We start from the raw sequence: 19,886 nt of genomic DNA, 5'->3' as shown, positions 1-19,886 counted from the left end.
CTTGAATTTATCACTTCCTTTCCATTCAGTCAGGACATATTCATTGGGGAGCTGCTCTGTGCCTGGCACTGTAGTAGCTTCAGGTGATTCAGAAGGAATATGATCACCCAGACTTCTGTTAGAAGGATATATATGCACAAGGGACAATCCTCTTCCAGATTCACCACTTTGAGTCTTCCTGGCATTTACAGCCAAGTAATGACTAAAAATATGTGTTCATGATGTCCCTCTGCTTCACTCTGACCATTCTTGATTTTTTAGTTTTGATATGATCTTGCTTTTCTCTCAACTCTTTGGCTCTTCTTTCCACCTTTCTATATTGCGATTTTGCTCTGTCAGGTCAATTAGATCCATTGGTGAATGGTGTTCTTAACTACTAGATCTATCATTAATGAGAGAAGTTTTGACACCTATAATGATAACTGTGGGCTTCTCTGTTTTTCCTTTCAAGTTAATCAGCTTCAGTTCATGAGTTTTGAAGCTCAATGGTCAGGGACGTAGAGCCAGTCTTGTCCTTGCCCAGAGGAGAGTGCAATGTGTGTCTGCTTTTCTCATTTTTTTGTATAGGTTGCAAGATTTGTGGTTGTTAGCTGGAGCTCCTTAGTTGAAGGAGCCAAAACTGGAGAATGTGGGCATCGATCCCACTACCTCTCACATGCTAAGCGAGCGCTCTACCACTTGAGCTAATTCCCCACCTTCATACTTATGTTTTTTCCTCTAGCTTTTCAGAGTACCACCCCCACTGTATTTACTCTTCTGAGCAGCCTGAACTTCAGGAAATTTCAAGGTCCTTAAAATGAAACCAGGACTGGACTAAGGGCACATCTTCTCAAAGATGCCTAAGGCAATAGTGTGATTGGTATCTATTCCTCTGCTGAAGAAAGAAGGGGAAAGTCACCATGGGAAAAAGAAGAGACAGAGGGAACATTTTGGGGTTTCACTGTTGACTGAAAAGAAACCAGATATTAAGAACCCATAGAAAAAAATGGTTGTAAGAAGATACATGCAAAAGGAAATAGGCTTTTAATTTGTTCTAGCTTTCACTCAACTTTAAACTGTTATCATGGAGACAGGAATGGCCACCCATTTGGATATTCTGCCTGGTGAATCCCATGGACAGAGGAGCCTGATGGGCTACAGTCCATGGGGTCACAAAGAGTCGGACACGACTGAGTGACTAACACTAAACTGCTATCTGTTGTGACTTTTGTAACAGGAGTCCTAAACATCTGTGTTCCCTTACATCTTTTTTTGTTGTTCACTAATTGGAAAGTAGAAAATTCTGTCTGGGAAAATTTTAAGTCATATAAACTGCCATTCATCAATAAAATTTAAAACATCAAGTAAGGCATAAAGAAAGAGCAAAATAAATCGGCAGATGTGGAGAGTAACATTTTGGAAGTTAATAAAATAATTTATTAAATTATTCACTTATATTTGATCTACCGATTCCCTATTACCTAATACTTCCATTTCAAGGCAGAAGCCATATTTATGCCTTAACTCCAGGCACTGAGGACACAATGATTTGAGCCTCAAGATCCTTATATTCTAGAGGAGAGACAGGAACTTTAAATGTAAATTCATAAGACAATTTCTAAAACACAGTGCTTGTGAGGAAAGTGTTATAAGTTGATGGACAGATTGAAATCACGATAAGAGGCATTAGCTAGGGAGGGGGTCTCATTAGCAAAGTAACATTTGACTTAGGGACTGAGTGCCAAGAAGTAGGCATATTACTAAGTCTGATTCAACATGAGAAGTTATATTAGTCAGAATCTGAGAGGTGAAGAAAAGTCCTCTGTGTGCATTTGGGAAACCCAGACAGAGCCCAGTTACCAAATACCCATAGAAAAGTCAAAATGTAAGAAAATTTCCAGCTTATTTCAAGACTGTGGTGCCAAAGGCCTAACCAAATTGTGGACTTGCTGAAGGACCACCCTTTCACAGAGCCTCCAAGGGCATCATCCATAGGATTCTTTGTGTCTGAAGAAGCTTAAGATATAGTTAAAGGAGAGGGAAGCCTTTCAGTGAAAAGCAAAGTTCAAGGGCTGTTCATAGTTCTGCATGGTAGAATCATGACCCTCTTTAACATTCCTTCCTATTTTTGGACTTCATCAGGATCTGATCACTAATGCTGTTAAATATATTTCCTGTATTACCTGCTGGAATCCCTCCTGCCTCATTTAAAATATTTTAGCTGCATGTGCAAAGAGGAAAAATTCTATTTGAGATTCTATATGTGGAAGTCAAATATCACCAGATTGTTTCAATTCTTGGAGATATTTCTGAAGGTGTTAATTTAGACTGTCATTACAGGTACTGTGATGGTTGGGCTGGAATGGATGGGTAAGAAACTTCCATAAGGAAGAACTACCCAAAGATCCTACTCCTATTCTTGTTTATGAATTTACTCTAAGAATTCCCCTGATTTCACCTCTTTTTTATTTTGTTTTTGACAATTTGGATCTTTCTGGTTCTCTCTCAGACCCAGGCAAACTCAGTCCTCAGACCCACAAATTGTGTTGTCCATCTTGTTTCTTTAATTGTCCCTCAACAGACTTCTCTCTTTCCCCAGGTCAATGCTATGCTATGCTAAGTCACTTCAGTCGTGTCCGACTCTGTGTGACCCCACAGACGGCAGCCACCAGGCTCCCCCGTCCCTGGGATTCTCCAGGCAAGAACACTGGAGTGGGTTGCCATTTCCTTCTCCAACGCATGAAAGTGAAAAGTGAAAGCTAAGTCGCTCAGTCATGTCCGACTCTTAGCGACCCCATGGACTGCAGCCTACCAGGCTCCTCCATCCATGGGATTTTCCAGGCAAAAGTACTGGAGTGGGGTGCCATCGCCTTCTCCGCCCCAGGTCAATAGGTCCCATAAATGTCAATTACAAAATAGCCTTCTTTTCACCAGATTCTCTCTGTTTACAAGGATGGGAGGTCCACTCTCCCACAAGCCAAAAGTCATGCATTTTGAGAAGGAAAGGCTAGCATACTCCAGTACAGATCATGCTCACTCCCTTCACAGCACGTTTTTTGTCCTTGTTGTAGTATGATGTCAAAGTGGGTGCATGTGTGCTCAGTCACTCAGTTGAGTCCAACTGTTTGCGACAGAGAACATTGGTCAAAGACCAAGTCTGTGCTCTCTTCTGGGTGAAATAAGAAAAGAACCAGAGATTTATAAATCTTCATTTTAAAAAGAAATCCAATATTTCCCGAAGTTGGGTTCAGGAAAGGTCTTCTGAGGACTCAGGTCTTGTGGAGAAGGAATGATAGAGCAAAACTGGTGGAAACAAGTATCTTTCCCACTAGCTTTGAGTGCAAAGAAGGCTTTGTAACATTGACCCTAATTCCCATGTCCTAACTCTCTTTTTGATCTGAAATCTTTCCGGTGAATCTAAACTTTTTCACCAATGATTTTACTGAAGTTACTGGGAATTGCAACAAACTTGAAATCTAATTTCAACCTTCTAAGCAAATATTCGGTCATTTTTCAAATGTTTTGCTGGTGCCCACCTAATTTTACTTGCTGTTGGGTTTTTCCTGCAACATAACTTTAGCCAGGCCAAAAAAAGTACTATCTGCCCTCTCTGAGGCTCGAACTCAGGACCTTCAGATTATGAGACTGACGCGCTGCCTACTGCGCTAAGAGGGCAGACGGTATGAGTAGTCTGTATTGAAAGTAGAGAGGAAATAGTATTTTCCGACCACCCACACTTTTATCAGTTCCTAGTTTTTAATGAATACTTGAAAATCATTCCAATAAACCAATGACAAACCCAGTGGAGTCCACATTAGGAATGATGCAGTCCATGCCTTTCCCAGTATTCACCCCAAAATAAGATCATCTTGGCTGCATGGCTAGGGACAATTAATGTGCTGTCTTCTTAGTCTTGTATTCCAAAGATGTGCCTTTTCCTGCCCTCAGAAATCTCAGCTGATCTTACATTTTCCGTGATCTCCATGTTGAAAGAAACATAGGAGTTGCCTAGTTAATATTAGTTCACTGAGTGAATCAATAGTCCTCAAATCTGGACTTCTCTGTCTTACTCCACATCTCCATTCGTACCTACATGGCTGGAGGCATTCTTCCTACAAAAACGGCAAACTGACAAAGAGCCACCTTGTTTTTTCAGCCTTACATACTAATTCATACCAAGAGATTTATGGAGATTATTTCATATAGTCCACTTGAATTTAGGTAATAAACTTGTGTATCATATTTTGTACTTCCCAGACAAAATGAAGGCTCAGAGAAGTTAAGTAATATTTCTGTTAAACAGCAAAGTATGAATTGAGAGAAATTATTAGATTTCAAATTGTGAGTTCTCTCTCTACTCCAGCTCACACCCACTAATTCCCAACTTCTGTGCTGGACTTTTGGGCTTAGACTTCCAAGTCCTTCAAAATCCATATCAAATGATCTGCCAAATACTAAACATTATTCTTGTGCAGCTTTTTTGAATCTATCACTTACTTTGCATTCATTCAGCGCATTATTGTTGTGGAGCTGCTCTGTGCTAGGCACTGTTGCAGGCTTAGGGGACTGAAAGGGAATCTGATTACCCCCAGGCCTCAGGAGTAGGAAGGATAAATATGGACAAGGAATGATCCACTTCCAGTTTCACCACTTTCAGTCTCCCTGGCATTTACAGCTAAATAACTCTTTCTAAAATACCACTTTTCTGCTTCACACTGACAATTTTTGGTTTCTTTGTTTTGATATAATTTTGCTTTTCTCTCAACTCTTTGATCCTTCTTTTTACTGACACTGAAATTTTACTTAATAAGGTCATTTAGATTCAGTGGTGGATAGTGTTTAGTCCCACACAAATTTTCCAATTTGTTATCTACTAGATCTATCAATTAAAGAGAGAGGATTGTTGACATCTTCAACAATAATTGAGGACTTTTCTATGTTTCTTTTCAGTTTCATTAGCTATTGCTTATGGTTTTTGAAGCTCTGTGGTCAGAGGCATACAAATTTAGGATAGTTATTTTACTAGTGAGTTGACATCTTATAATTGTATGGCTTTGATGGCTCAGATGGTAGTGTCTGTCTGCAATGCAGGAGACACAGGTTCGATCCCTGAGTTGGGAAGATCCCCTGGAGAAGGAAATGGCAGCCCACTCCAGTATTCTTGCCTGGGAAATCCCAAGGAAGGCAGAGCGTGGTAGGCCATGGGTGGTAACCCATGGGGTCGCAAAGAGTCGGACCCAACTGAGCGACTTCACTTCTTCAAATTAATGCCTGGAATTTTTCTCTGCTTTGAAATCTACTTAGTCTTATAGTAATATATCTACTTTATTTTTTTTTTATTAATGCTTGCATGAGGTCTGTTTTCCTATTCTTTGCTTTCAATCTCCTATGTAATTTTTAATCTTGAGTACAGCTTTTCATCTCACAACTAACTGTATTTGAAGTGGATTTCTTCTAATCAGCATATATATTTTTAATATATTGTGACAAACTGATTTTATCTGATATATCTGGATTGTTAGAATGCATTAAAAATAAACTGCTGACTATAATAACTCAAATAATATTATTATTAATAAGTTTGCTTTTAGATTTACTAAATAATTTATTAATAGCGTGTTTCCTTTGTTTCTTGTTTTTCTTTGCTCCTCTTCCTCCCTACCTTTACTTGACTTATTTAAACATTGTTAGTAGGTGATGTATTGATTACCATATACATCCTTAATATTTCACAGTATACTTAGAATCAATAAATTACCATTCAAGTTGTGTATAGACCTCACCACCATTTAGTCCCTTTACCACAACCCCTTCATATAGTACATATAGATACAATGAAAATTCCATCAGACAATGTAATGATTTTCACTTTCAAGCATCAAACATACTTTAAAGAATTAAAGAGGAATGTAAAAATCTATTATGCTTTCCCAGTTATTTCCTTCTCTTCTATGGTTCCAACAACAAATTGAAGTCATAAGGGAGTAACCACAGTTTAGGCATACAAAAATGGGGAGGACGGCCTTTGAGGATCTGGCCTTAGACCAGTCCCTATATCACTGTGCCAAACCCAGGGCCACCACCAGCCATAGTCGGAACAACATCCACCAGTTGCAAACTTGTAGTCTCAAGGTTTCCCCTTGTAACTAAGTAACCATTGCAGACCCTAACCAATTCTTGCTTAATAAGCTGTCTTTCTTCTTGTTAGCATCAATTACAATGCTAGACAAACAACTTACGTCACTGTGTGGCCTTGTGGTTTTTCCCTTTAATAAGCTTCCTTCATTTTGTAGTCCAATGGAACACAACTCCTGTGCTTCTTAAATCTGTGTTTCCCAGGCTGCAGTCCTAGTAAACCTCCAATATGGGCTATTTAATTTCAAACGAGTTTCTGTTTCTGAAATTTTGGTTAACTTTCTTCATTTATACTATCCTATTTATTTCCCTCTAGTATCATTTTTCTTGACTCACAGCATTACTCTTTTCTAGAACTTTCATTAGCAATGGAGTCACTCAGTTTACCTTCAAATGAGAAGGTAAACTTTATGTCTGTCTGAAGGGTATTTTTGCTATATTTAGCTATTAGATTGACAGGTCTTTTCTTTCAAAATAACATAAAAATCATGTTATTTAGTTATGGTTCTTACAGTTTCTGATGAGAAATTAACAATCATTCAGATTGCAGTTTCCCTTGCATTTTCTTCTGGTACTTTAGAGCATTTCCCCCCTTTCTAGTTTCAAGCAGTATAACTGTCATCTGTCTGCCTGTGGGTTTATTTCATTTTATCCTGCTTTAGGGTTGCTGAATGTTTTATTCTGGTTTATATCTTTTGCCAGATTTGGGTAATCAATCCCCCCTGCAATGTTTCCTTTCTTCCTCTATTGAGTTTCCAATGATGTGAATATAAGAACTTTGCTATTTTCCTGTTTGTCCTTGAGGTTCTGTCCCTTTTTTAAAGTACACTTGCTTCTTTGTCATTTGGATTAAGTATTTACTATTGTTCTATCTACACATTCTTTTTTCAGGTCTGAAGTTGCAATTTGGATGTATATTTTTTTTGCCAGTGCTTCTTAAAAACTGGAGAATGTGGGTATCAACCCCACTACCTCTCTTATGCTAAGCAAGTGCTCTTCTACTTGAGCTAATTCCCCACCTTTATTGAGCTCTTTCCCCCAGTCTTTCAGAGTACCATCTCCATTATTTGCTTGAAACCAGGACTGCTAAGGGCACGTCTTCCCAAAGATGACTCGAAGCAAAAGTGAGATTGGTACCTATTCCTCCTCTAAGGAAAAGGGGTGAAAAGTAGCCATGGGAAACATTTGGTGCTCCAAATTTCACGTTTCAGACTTTCTGAGATAGAAGTGAAAATGTCCCAGTTGGGAGGATTCACCCAGAACAGCCAGCTAATACAACAGGACTACCTTAGGATGATTATCTTTCTTAAAAATGAGATGAAAATGACAAACCAGCAGGGGTGTGATGATCACTGATTCCTTTTAAGGGAGAAGGTGAACTGATTTTCCCTGGATGGTGGAAGGCAAAAAACATAGCTGTTTCTGCTCGGTTTCCAGCCAAAGACCTCTCACGTGTTAGACGAGCGTGATGACCATTACACTAGGGAAACTCACGCTTTGTTCTATTTTAAGATGTTTTTCCATCGTTACTGAGGCAGGTCATGAGAAATTATATATCTACACCATATGATACAACAATAAAAAGGTACAAAATATTACAGATAAGAGCCATCGGAAATAAGACACAAGAGCATGTTACAGTGAAGGAAAAAATATGGGCATTGAGCTGTACAGGTGAAGAGTGATGATGATGCTGTTAAAAGATGATGGTGTTAAAGTGCTGCACTCAGTGTGCCAGCAGATTTGGAAAACTCAGCAGTGGCCACAGGCTTGGAAAAAGTCAGTTTTCATTCTAATCCCAAAGAAAGGCAATGAATGTTCAAACTACCACAGACTGTATTCATTTCACATGCTAGCAAGTTCATACTCAAAATCCTCCAAGCTAACCATCAACAGTACCTGAACCAAGAACTTCCAGATGTACAAGCTGAATTTAGAAAAGGCAAAGGAACCAAAGATCAAATTACCAACATCCGTTGGATCATAGAAAAAGCAAGAGAATTTCAGAAAAACATTCACTTCCGCTTCATTGACTATGCCATTAACTGTGTGGATCACAACAAACTGTGGAAAATTCTTAGAGAGATGGGAATACCACCTTACCTACCTCCTGAGAAACCTGTATGCAGGTGAAGAAGCAATGGCTAGAACTGGACATGGGACAACAAACTGGTTCCAAATTGGGAAAGGAATACATCAAGGCTTTGTATTGTCACCTTGCTTATTTAACTTATATGCAGAGTACATCATGCAAAATGCCAGGCTGGATGAAGCTCGAGCTTGAGTCAAGATTGCTGGGAGAAATATCAGTAATCTTAGATATGCAGATGAAACCACCCTTATGGCAGAAAGTGAAGAGGAACTAAAGAGCTTCTTGATGAGGGTGAAAGAGGAGAGTGAAAAAGCTGGTTTAAAACTCAAGATTAAAAAAACGAAGATCATGGCATCTGGTTCCATCACTTCATGGAAAACTAGATGGAGAAACAATGGACACAGTGAGAGACTTTATTTTCTTGGGCTCCAAAATCACTGCAGATGGTGACTGCAGCCACGAAATTAAAAGACGCTTGCTCCATGGAAGAAAAACTATGGCAAACCTAGACAGAATATTAAAAAACAAAGACATTGCTTTACTGACAAAGGTCTGTCTAGTCAAAGGTATGGTTTTTCCAGTAGTCATGTATGGATGTGAGAGTTGGACTATAAAGAAAGCTGAGTGCCAAAAAATTGATGCTTTTGAACTGTGGTTTTGGAGAAGACTCTTGAGAGTCCCTTGGGCTGCAAGGAGATCAAACTAGTCAATTCTAAAGGAAATCAGTCCTGAATATTCACTGGAAGGACTGATGCTGAAGCTGAAACTCTAATACTTTGGCCACCTGATGTGAAGTACTGACTCATTGGAAAAGACCCTGATGCTGGGAAAGATTGAAGGCAGGAGGAGAAGGGAACAGTAGAGGATGAGATGGTTGGATGACATCACCAACTCAATAGACATGAGTTTGAGCAAGCTCCAGGAGATGGTGAAAGACAGGGAAGCCTGGGAGATGGTGAAGGACAGGGAAGCCTGGAGTGCCACTGTCTGTGAGGTCACAAAGAGTCAGACAAGGCTGAACTACCGGGGTCCAGCCCTGGTTGGATCCAGGGATTCCTCTGGGAGGATGGCATTGGCGATTAAGGATAGAGAAAGAGATAAGGAAAGAATTTTGCAGTTAAGAAAATAGAGGAGAGAAAAGAGGCTGATATTCCTTGGTTTACGCAGAAAGCCAATAAGGACCCAGCACGGGACTTGCTCTGTTCACGAAGGCCGAAGGCACCCTTTTGAATCGCGGAAGGTGCCCCACCTTAGGCACCTTCTCGAGTGGGTCTTAGAAGCCCAGGCAGGAAAGTGAACGCAGAGGGCCCCTGTGCTCCAGGGAATCAGCCTGAAAAGGAAAAGGAAAGAGAAAGAATGACACGGGGAGACCAAGCTTAATGAGCAAGGTCCGTAGCTTTATTTTCAAAAGGAGCTTTTATACCCTAAGTTGTACATAGAAGGTAATAGGGGGTGCAAAGTCATGCAAGGTCAGCAGTCCTTGACCCTTATTGAAATGAGGCTTTTTTTCTGCAAACTTATCAGATACAAAGGCTTTAGGTGATTTACATCATCTTCTGGTCAGGAGACCTGCTAACATTTTACTTCTGATAAAGGTTAGTCAACCAGAAAAACTTATTTTCTCCAGAGGTGATTTTTCTTAAAGTTCGGTGCCACTCCCTGAAAGCACTAGATAGAGTTGCATTCCTATAGGGCAAAGGTGCAGTGGGGGATAATCAAGGGAAGAATTTATTAGCTAAAGGGTCTAGGGTTATTATTAACATTAAGGCTTCTACTTATATTTCTATATACCAACTATATTAATCAATACACTCCCAGGGACACAGTGGGTAAGTCATATGGAAACTTGGCAGCAGGCATTAGCTCAACAAAGAATTCCTCTATTAGTTCTATTTTAACAATTTCTAACTCCCCAAGAGGCTCTGCATTGTTAGAATATCTTAAGCTTCCCATGCCTCTCGTGGTTGGGAGGCTGTGAACAATCACATGCGTAGCTGCAAGAGTCTGGAAACCTGTCAGGCAGGTTAGAAAGCTTTCTGAGGGATTTGAATTGGAACACACCTTATTATACCCTGGAGACTTATTAACTAAAGTTCTAAATTGATTTTCCTACAGAGAAAAGTGATCGGGATAGCCCCCCGTGAATGTCAAAGGAGTTGGTGAAAGTCATAAAATAGTAAAACGGACAGATTCTGGTTTTGGGGTAGATGCTCAGGCAGGTCCGGAGGCGGTGGGTGGGGTGGGGTGGGGGGCGCCTCGAGCTCTGACTCGCCTTGCCCATCAGAGCTGAACAACAAATATAAAACACTTGCCCTCTCTGAGGCTTGAACTCAGGACCTTCAGATTATGAGACTGACGCGCTGCCTACTGCGCTAAGAGGGCAGATGATCCCAGCTTCTGTCATTGAAAGTAAAACATAAAATAGTACTTTCCAGTCATGTCTAGCAGTTTCCAACTTTTAAAGAATGTAACCATGCTACTTGTAAATCATTCCATTTAAGCCAGTGCTGCACTTGAAGGGTTCCACATCCAGGAATGGTGGAGTCCACACCTTTCCAACATATACCCAACAACTGGACCCTCTGGCCTGCAGTACCATTTGTACTGGTCCAGTAACAATTGTACTAGTTTTTTGCTGCTCTTTTTCCCTCTTGTGATCTAATGATCTGCCTGTTGTATCCTTCAGAGACCTCAGTCACTCTTACATTTTCCTTGATACCTTATATTTAAAAGAAACCTAAGAAGTACCCACTAAATACTATTAATAGTTCACTGACTGACTAAGTGAATTAATATTCCTCAAATTTGTCTGCACTCCATACTTCTTTATCTCACTCTATGTCTCCAGTTGCATCTACATGCCCAGAGATATTCTCCTTACAAAAAACACAAACTGAACTTAATTCAAAACCTTCTCATTTATTTCAGCCTTAAAATCATACTAAGGGATTTATGGAGATGATTTCATACATTCAAATTGAATTTCAGCAACAGAAGTATGCATCATAATTTACATTTTTCAGATATAATGGAGACTCAGAAAAGTTAAGGTCCCTGAGCTGCTAAGTAGCAAAGAATGAATTGAGAAACAGATTTTAAATTCCAAATTGTGATTTTATTTTTCTGCTGCAGCTGAGGGTCTCACTGTCTGTTCTCCAAAATAACTCATTCATCTAAACTCTAATTCCTAACATCTTCTGTGCTGGTGTTCTGGACTTAGACTTCCAAGTCAATTTTGGCTCATTCTCCACCTTCAAAATCCACATTCACTGTCCTGGCAAATACTATTATTCTTGTGAAACTCTGTTAAATCTATCACTTCCTTTCCATTCAGTCAGGACATATTCATTGGGGAGCTGCTCTGTGCTTGGCACTGCAGTAGGCCCAGTTGATTCAGAAGAAATCTGACCACCCAAACCTCTGGAGCTAGTATGTATATTGACAAGAGACAGTCTTCTTCTGGTTTCACTACTTTCAGTCTTCCCTGGCACTTACAACTAAATAATACTTTAAAAAATGTTTGTTTCCACAATGTCCCTTTGCTTCAATCTGACCATTCTTGATTTTTTATTTTTGATATGATCTTGCTTTTCCCTCAACTCTTTGGTAGAACTTCATTGTGATTTTGCTTTATAAGGTCAGTTCGATCCATTGATGTATGGTGGTGTTTATTTTTTCAACGTGTTTGTTGATTTTTCTAATCTACTAGATTTATCATTAATGAGAGATGTACATACTGAAGGCCAATAGAGCCAGGCCTGTCCTGTTTTGCCCTTACCCAGGGAAGAGTCCAAAGTGTCTAATTTTTTCCTTTCTTTCTACAATTTAGAAGATTTACAGTTCCTCAGCTGAAAGAGTAAAAACTGGAGAATGTGGGCATCGATCCCACTACCTCTCACATGCTAAGCGAGCGCTCTACCACTTGAGCTAATTCCCCACATCCAGCATGCATTTTTTTCCTTCCATTTTTCAGTGGACTGTATCCACATCATTATTCATTCTTCCAGGCTGCTAGAACTTCAGGAAATGTCAAGGTCTTTAAGCTGGACTAAGGGTCCATCTTCTCAAGGATCCTCCAAGGCCAGAGAGCAGTTGGTACCTATTCCTCTGCCAAGGAAAAAAGAAAGTCACTGTGACAAAATCTGGCCAAAAAACTATGAATTTCAGATTTTTCCAACAGAAGGGACCACATCCCATTTGGGAGGACTCACCCAGAACAGTGGGCTAATGCAGCCGGACTATCTCAGATTGATAATCTATCTGTTTCTTAAACATGAAACTAAAACAGCAAAGCAACAGAAATGAGATGATCACTGGTTCCCTTTAGGAGAGGCAGAGGGCTGAGTTTTCCCAGATGGTAGAAGGTACAAGGGAGCAATTGTTTCTGCTTAGTTTTGAACCAAGGGCCTCCAGCGTGTTAGGCAAGCATGATAACCACCACACTACAGAAACTTACACATTGCTTTATTTCTGGAATATTTATGGGATTCTTGCTGAGGCAGGTCTTGAGAAGTTATGTATTTATGCTATATGCAAGAACAAAAAAGAAGTACATACTATTACATACAAAAGCCATCAGAAATTAGAGGTGAGACATAGAGAAAAGGAAAAATGCATGGACATTGTAGGATGTAGATGTACAGTGAACACAGGATGGAAGGAAAAGGCATGGAGGTAGGGATTCCTGTGTTCAGAAATATACCTGTTCAATTGGAGTGGGTGTATGTGCGTTTTTGTGTGTAAAATAGACATGAAGGGAAACAGTGGTTGAAAAGCCTGGACACATGAAGATACACTGGCGAGAAAACTGGAGGCTTAAGAACACTTGAAAAAAATCCCATGCAGACAGCTTACGTAATCAAGGTAACATTTTATGATAAATTTTTAATTTTGAATGCCATATAGGTAGGAAATGGGGAAACTGGAATTAAGGAGAATGAAAAAGAAGTTATATTAAGGGATTGAGGTTTACTCTTTTAGCTTCTGAGATTAGCAGTAGCATGAGTCTTTCTGCATCTCCAGTCCAAGACTCTCTCTGGCACAGAATACTTTCTCCATAAGCATAGAATAGATCAAGGCATAGATGTATGAGAAGAAAGAGAAAGATTCTGGAGAGTTGTGTAGGAAGGATCTACAATATCTAAGTATGTGTCAAGACACTGGATGTAGAGATTTGAGGGAGAAGAAGTAGTCAAGGACACTTAGAAGTCTGGACCCTGGGTGACAGACACAGAAGTGATTTTGATTTAGTGTCTGATGAGTGGAAAACTAAATACACTCATTTAAAAATTTGTTCTATGAATGTGTGAAGGGAGGAACTGGTATTCCTTATAGACTTATGAGGCTATACCTTAAATTAAAAGACAAGCTCACATCGTTTCATATAGAAAACAAACAAACAACCAGCTTTTCATGTCTGGTTTTGCTCCTTAAAGCTAACAGACTTGAGAAAAATGATTCAACTTCCCTGAAATTCAATTCCATCTTTCAAATGGGAGTGATGATATTTGGGTTATTTGCAAGGTTAATCAAACGACTTGCATAAAATCAATAAACTTTCAGGACACTTTCTAGAATGTGGTGCAGATTAGATCTACAGAAACTACCCCAGATCTACAGGTTAGATCTACAAAAGCTACCCCACTGTCTCCTCCTATATATATGCCTTATTTCCAAAATCTTGTAACAATCACAGCTGTTTCTATAGAGACATACACAATGAGTGGGAGAGCCCCAAATTCTCAACTGCACCCAGAACAGTGCATTAACAAGAAATATTTGTTACATGATTTAAAAAATAAATGATTTTACCCTTCCCCATGTCTTAACTCTGGTTGGACAATCTTTAGAGCATGAATTTGGAAGAGAAAACTTCCCTTGCTTCTTCCACCAGGAGGAGAGGAAGATCAAAAATACAGTATAGCTTTTGTTTTCTGGTGTAATCTAAATTTCTTATCCATTTCACTCAAACTGCTGAGAGTGCAACAAACCAGAAAATTGATTCCATTTTCTTGAGTGAATATTGAATATTGGAACATCCACCCCATGATTTGGAGAAGGAAATGGCAACCCACTCCAATATTCTTGCCTAGAGAATCCTGTGGACAGAGGAGCCTGGTGGGCTGCCATCTATGGGGTAGCACAGAGTCGAACACAACTGAAGCGACTTAGCAGCAGCAGCAGCAGCAGCATCCAATGCTTATCTGGCAGCATTTGCTAGTTTTCTTTTGTATTGATTTCTTTAAGAGCAGATCACACACATTTTCTTTTCTTTCAACTTGGCTTTTCACCAGACCAACTGTGAAAAAAGTGAGGGCCTGCCCTCTCTGAGGTTTGAACTCAGGACCTTCAGATTATGAGACTGACGCGCTGCCAGCTGCGCTAAGAGGGCAGACAACTTAATGTCTGTACATTGAAATTAAAATATGAAACAGCATTTTCCAAGCATGTCTATTTCATCTGTTTTCAGCTTTTAAAGAATCTACTCTATGTTATTTGAAAATCACAATGTTTAAGTCAATGCTACATGGGTAGGAGTCCATATTTATGAAAGGTAGAGTCCATGCCTTTCCAGTATTCAACCTAAGACAGGACCATCTATACTTCAGCAATAAGGACAATTCATCGTGTCTGTCTTTTGCTGGTCTTGTGTTCGAAAGACATTGTGTTTCCTGCCCTCAACCGAAATTACATCTTTCATGATCTTTGTTGAAGAAACATAGAAGGTGCTCAGTTAATATTATTTCTCTTACTGACTGAATCAGTATCCTTCAAATTTGTCTATAGTCCATACTTCTCTATCTTTATATCTCCACTTGCATCTATGTGACTGGAGACATTCTTCCCGACAAAAACATAAACTGAACTTAATTTTAAAAAGTCTTCCATTTTTTTCAACTTTATATGCTATTAATTATGCTAAGAGATTTATGGAGATTATTTCATGTAGTCTAATTGAGTTTTGGCAACAAAACTATTTATCATAGTTTACTAAACCAAACTTTGGGGTGCTGGCCTCAGAGCAGCAAAGCCAGTCAGCTGCCATCAGGTTGTGATGAAGGAAGGTGAAGGATTTATTGCAGGGTGCCAAGCAAGGAGAACCAGCTCAAAAGATTCAGATACCCCAAAGTCTTTGAAGGCAGGGTTTTTAAAGACAATGTGAGGGTGACTGTCTCAGGGTATATAATCAAGGGCTTCCCAGGTGGCTCAGTGGTAAAGAATCCACCTGCCAATGCAGGAGATGCAAGAGACCCAAGTTTGATCCCTGGGTGGGGAAGATCCCGTAGAGTAGGAAACGGCAATCCACTTCAGTATTCTTGCTGGGAAATCCCATGGACAGAGGAGCCTGGCGGGCTACCATCCATGGGGTCCTGAAAAGTCAGATGTGACTGAGCCCAGGACAGTGTGACAGTGTGATAGTGTGAGGGAGACTGTCTCAGGGTGCATTAGGAGCAGTGTGCAACTCTTTGATTGGCTGATGGTGAGGTAACAAGGTAATATTTTGGGTAACAATTGTCAGTTTTTGCCTCCAACCAGTCTGAGATCTACAAACTATTGGTCAGCATGCAGTCAACTTTTTCATCTGATAGGCGTTTTCGTATCTGCAAAATAATTCAAGGATATGGCTCATAATATTAACCATAGCCCTTGAGAAGAAACTAAAGGCTCAAGGCTCTATTTTATGGCTAAACTATTGTCTTGTTTGACCGCTTTCTTTTGTTTCTGCATTTTCTCACTTCTCTGATTAAATTTGCTCTTTGAAGTTGAGGGAAGATCTCAGATGCTAAATTTTTTTTTATGAACAAGAGTTAGGGGGGACATGGGGTGAGGCTAGTGTCTGTCTCCGGAGGAGGAATTTGGTGTTAATTTTGAAGTTGAATGCAACAACCTCATCCAGTAGGGTGATCAGTGAAGCTTTCCTTTACCATGCTGAAGATACTAATGTGGGGGTTCAATATGAATTTATTTTTTTGTGTACAGAATGTCAATCGAATCGACTTGTTTTGAGAAGAAAGGGAAGGGAAGTCAAATCAACAGAAATGTTAAGATAACCTATACTTCCTTTTACAAATAGCAGGTTTGGGACTGCAATCAGAAGTTAATACAAACTTCAGGAGAATCAAAATATTTACCTTTATGAAAAATGGCTGGAATAGAAACTGGGATTTGGACAAGAATCCACGAGCAGAGGGGCTGAATGTATGAATTTATTTGTTTGCCTTTGATCAACGTGACTGTCTGGGAGAGGACGAAGAGGAAATTTGGTTTTCCATCAACAACTGTCATTCAGGCCCTACGGAGACAAATAAAGCAGGAAGTGGGTCTAGAAACAGTGAGGGCTATGGGGGGAACAGGGTACGTTGCATTTTAGCTGAGGTCATCAGACTGAGCAGATGACATTTGAACTTTCCTGCTGTCAAGTTGCATAGTTACCAAAGTTTCAGGCTAATAATAAAGAGATGATAAAGTCTTCCTAATGAATTTGAAGGAGGGGAAAATACTGGAACGTGGTTTATTATTCAGCTTTCTGGAAAACACTTGAGAGATCTGATTAGGGTGTTAGTTTTCTCACAGCTTGGTTACAGCCTGCTGTTAACTCCATTACCTTGAAGAAGGAAAGGAGCAGGTTGCCCTGACTGGACTGACTCCATTTTTAAAAGGAAAGGAACTCCATCTTGCCCTCTCAATGAACTTTGGACTACTTATCTGGTAACCAGGGAGACAACATACCAAATGGCCAGGCAGCTCCCTCCCCGACCACTCCCCCGCGCCACACCCCCCCCCCCCCCCCCCCCCCCCCCCGCCCACCACCACCAAGGGACAAACACCCAACCAGGCAGAGCTCGCACCTAGACTCCCTGGAGCCAGGAAGATTGTAATAAACCACTATGTAATCAATTACCTCTGTAATCTTTGCAGTGCCCATTGATGCGGACTACTCTGCATGACTAGGTGACCTTCAGATTGTGAATTATCTGATTGTGAATCAGGCTGTAACCTGATTGTATCTCTAACATTTTCCAGAGCAGACTTAAGAAATTTGGGGATGTGGGCTTGGGCACATACACTTTAGGTAGAAAAGGTTGTAACAAAAATCGGTAGGGGTCCCTGGCTAAAGAGGAAACTCTGCCTTGGACCCGCCAGTGTAATAAACTGCACTCCACTATTCACGCTGTCCTTCTGAATGAGTTTGCCTCCCGGAGCGTTTGGATACAACAACTTGGTTAGTAATCTGGATAATCAAGATAGCTATTACCTTGTTAGAAGTCCCCTGAACAAAGTGAAGCATAACTACAACGGGTGGCTCGGCAGAGGGAGGGGTCGGTACTGATGAGTATGAAAGCAGGAAGGGAATGAGAATGCAAATTCTTCAAGACTTTCCTCCTGCCCGGCACACTTTGGCTCAGCAACCTGGGCAGTGGTATTGGTGGTATCTGTCTTTTGACTCAAGAAATGTACCTCCTATTCCAGGCTTTAAAAGAAGAAGTTTGATCTACAGTATCCTAAAAGGCAACAATGCAGCCAGGATGAAAGGAGCCATTCTTCCCACTCTCTTTCTCTTCTTTGTTCTCGTTTCTCTTCTTGTCTGTCCTCGAATTCCTTCAGCCGCCTCCAGTGCTCTTTCAGCATGGATCTCAGTAGACAATGATAGAAAAATCCGTCCATTTACTCCCTTCTGTTAGCTGACCCGGCTGCTTGAGCGTCCTCGACCCTCACGAGGAGTCACTTCTCGAGGGCAGCGACCGAAGGGACTTCTCAACTTTGAGTCGCCGACCCCGGACTGCGCTTGATGCGTTTAAAGCGCGGTATTGGGCTGATGTTCTGCAGACACCTGCAGGGCAGGGAAACATGCTGGCAGCTCCTCCCAGCAGATCCCATTCGCATCTCCCAATCCTTGATAGATACAAGATCCACATCGTCCTTGTTTACTGTGTGAAGATCTGAACGCTTACGAAGTGCTTTTCCTCACTCGAGGTTCTTCTAAGACCTGACCGCTGATTCCCACGCGTTCTGCCTTCCCTACTTACGGTTCTCTTTGTTGTTTATGACATCGCTGTTGCTTGTTTCGGTGTGGACTCGGACAGCTGAACGCTGGAGAAATTTTAGCAGGATTCGTCGAAGATTCTGTTCTCTAGAGAGCACTATATTCTCAAGAGGCAAGCGTTCTCAAAAGGTAGAGTTTTCCATGCAACAGGCGATAGTACAAAAGATATTAGTTGATGTGCAAGATTACTGTCTTATTCTTTTGTGTATCTTTTCTAGCCCCGCCCCGGTCATCTTCCCTCCATTCTTTGTGATGATCGTAACAATAAAGGTTTTAAGAGGACTTCTTCATACTGAGAGTCTCAGGTGGGTTGTAAAAACACACCACCCTACCATCCCCCTAAAGAGGGGAGAGGAGACCTCGAGCCAGCCAGGAGTCGAACCTGGAATCTTCTGATCCGTAGTCAGACGCGTTATCCATTGCGCCACTGGCCCTATCGGTGTGGGTGCTCTTTAAACCATCATTAATTAGCCTTTAAGATGTTTTTGCACTTTCATATCATGGAATTTCTGGATGTAGCCGATGTACACTCGCTCTTCTTTTGATTTGTCTGCCCTCTACTTTCCCAGATGAGACGATATAAAGATTTACGGTCTACTTTGAAGTCTCATTATAGCAATAACCTGCCAGCCTAAAGTCCTTGACCTCCTGGTGAAGGGCCTGGAAGGAGCAAATGATGGAGTTCTTAGGACTTTGCTAATGAGAACGGAAGGAAACCGGGAAATAGGGACCAGAGTAAACAAACAAACTAACAGAAATATTCGCAAACCTAATCGAGTTCTTAATTCTTCCCCCCGTTTGGATCGTGCTCTTTCCTTGTTCGCCTAGGGTGCAGAGCACACTCCTCATTTCGGCATTTATCACATTCTTGTGAACAGCTGTTTGCTCAGTGGTCCTCTCCACTCAATTGTATATTTCTTAAGGCCAGCATGCTCCGTATCTACAATGACTAATTTTACATTAAAAGTCTGCATGCATGAATGAAGAGTTGAGAAAAATGCCTGTAAACATCAGGAAAACAGTTTATGGTACAGGTAGGCATCACAAGTATTCCATGCTACCTCAACCCAGATGTTTAAATGGAAGAGCAAAGGCATGCTATGTACAGCAGCCGAATTCTAGTTTCCTGAATATGTTTTGAGGCTCATGGTGTCTGTTTATGTACTCAGGGGTGGAGGCTGGGCATGTGTCCATTAAGTCTGAAGCCAGTGACAATCAGACAGTAGGACTGGGCTGGAGCTAGTGGCTGAGAAGTAGGCCTTCTAAGTGAAGAGAATGCAGAGTCTGCTGATAGCAATGAAAAAACTTAGTGAACCAAGGGCGCACCAGACCAATATTTTTAATATCATTTATGTAGCTTGTTTCGAGTTTTTCATAATGCCAGTGATTAGGAGGACTTAGAACACAATTCTTACAGAACTATAAGACATCTAGCCCAAAGATTCCTCCCCTATAAAGGACACTTTCAGTAATAGCTCTACAATTATTCGAACGACAGCATTCAACTGACTTACAATGGATTTTCTATCATACATGACAAGTCAAGAAGGTAGGGAGGCTATGAGCCTCATTAATAACAACTCTATGATGTTATTCAGAACCAAGACTTTTTGAATGATCGAGTCTTTGCATTAT

At 40.7% G+C, this 19,886-nt stretch overlaps 6 non-coding genes across 6 annotated transcripts; all 6 read right to left on the bottom strand.

The window, feature by feature from the left end:
* Positions 1-620: 620 nt before the first annotated feature.
* On the bottom strand, positions 621-693 carry TRNAA-AGC (transfer RNA alanine (anticodon AGC)). The gene has a single exon. It is a non-coding gene; the product is annotated as a tRNA-Ala (tRNA).
* A 2,888-nt stretch (positions 694-3,581) lies between these two features.
* TRNAM-CAU (transfer RNA methionine (anticodon CAU)) lies at positions 3,582-3,654 on the bottom strand. The gene has a single exon. It is a non-coding gene; the product is annotated as a tRNA-Met (tRNA).
* Positions 3,655-10,515: 6,861 nt separating this feature from the next.
* TRNAM-CAU (transfer RNA methionine (anticodon CAU)) lies at positions 10,516-10,588 on the bottom strand. The gene has a single exon. It is a non-coding gene; the product is annotated as a tRNA-Met (tRNA).
* A 1,482-nt stretch (positions 10,589-12,070) lies between these two features.
* On the bottom strand, positions 12,071-12,143 carry TRNAA-AGC (transfer RNA alanine (anticodon AGC)). The gene has a single exon. It is a non-coding gene; the product is annotated as a tRNA-Ala (tRNA).
* A 2,381-nt stretch (positions 12,144-14,524) lies between these two features.
* Positions 14,525-14,597, bottom strand: TRNAM-CAU (transfer RNA methionine (anticodon CAU)). The gene has a single exon. It is a non-coding gene; the product is annotated as a tRNA-Met (tRNA).
* A 4,015-nt stretch (positions 14,598-18,612) lies between these two features.
* On the bottom strand, positions 18,613-18,685 carry TRNAR-ACG (transfer RNA arginine (anticodon ACG)). The gene has a single exon. It is a non-coding gene; the product is annotated as a tRNA-Arg (tRNA).
* Positions 18,686-19,886: the final 1,201 nt, after the last annotated feature.

This window comes from Bos grunniens, chromosome 23 (assembly GCF_055505025.1).
Source record: "Bos grunniens cultivar Pamir isolate PY7600 chromosome 23, Bosgru_T2T1.0, whole genome shotgun sequence".
Lineage (NCBI taxonomy): Eukaryota > Metazoa > Chordata > Mammalia > Artiodactyla > Bovidae > Bos > Bos grunniens.
Note: the sequence above shows the minus strand (reverse complement) of the source record. Positions and strands in the feature narration are given on the sequence as shown.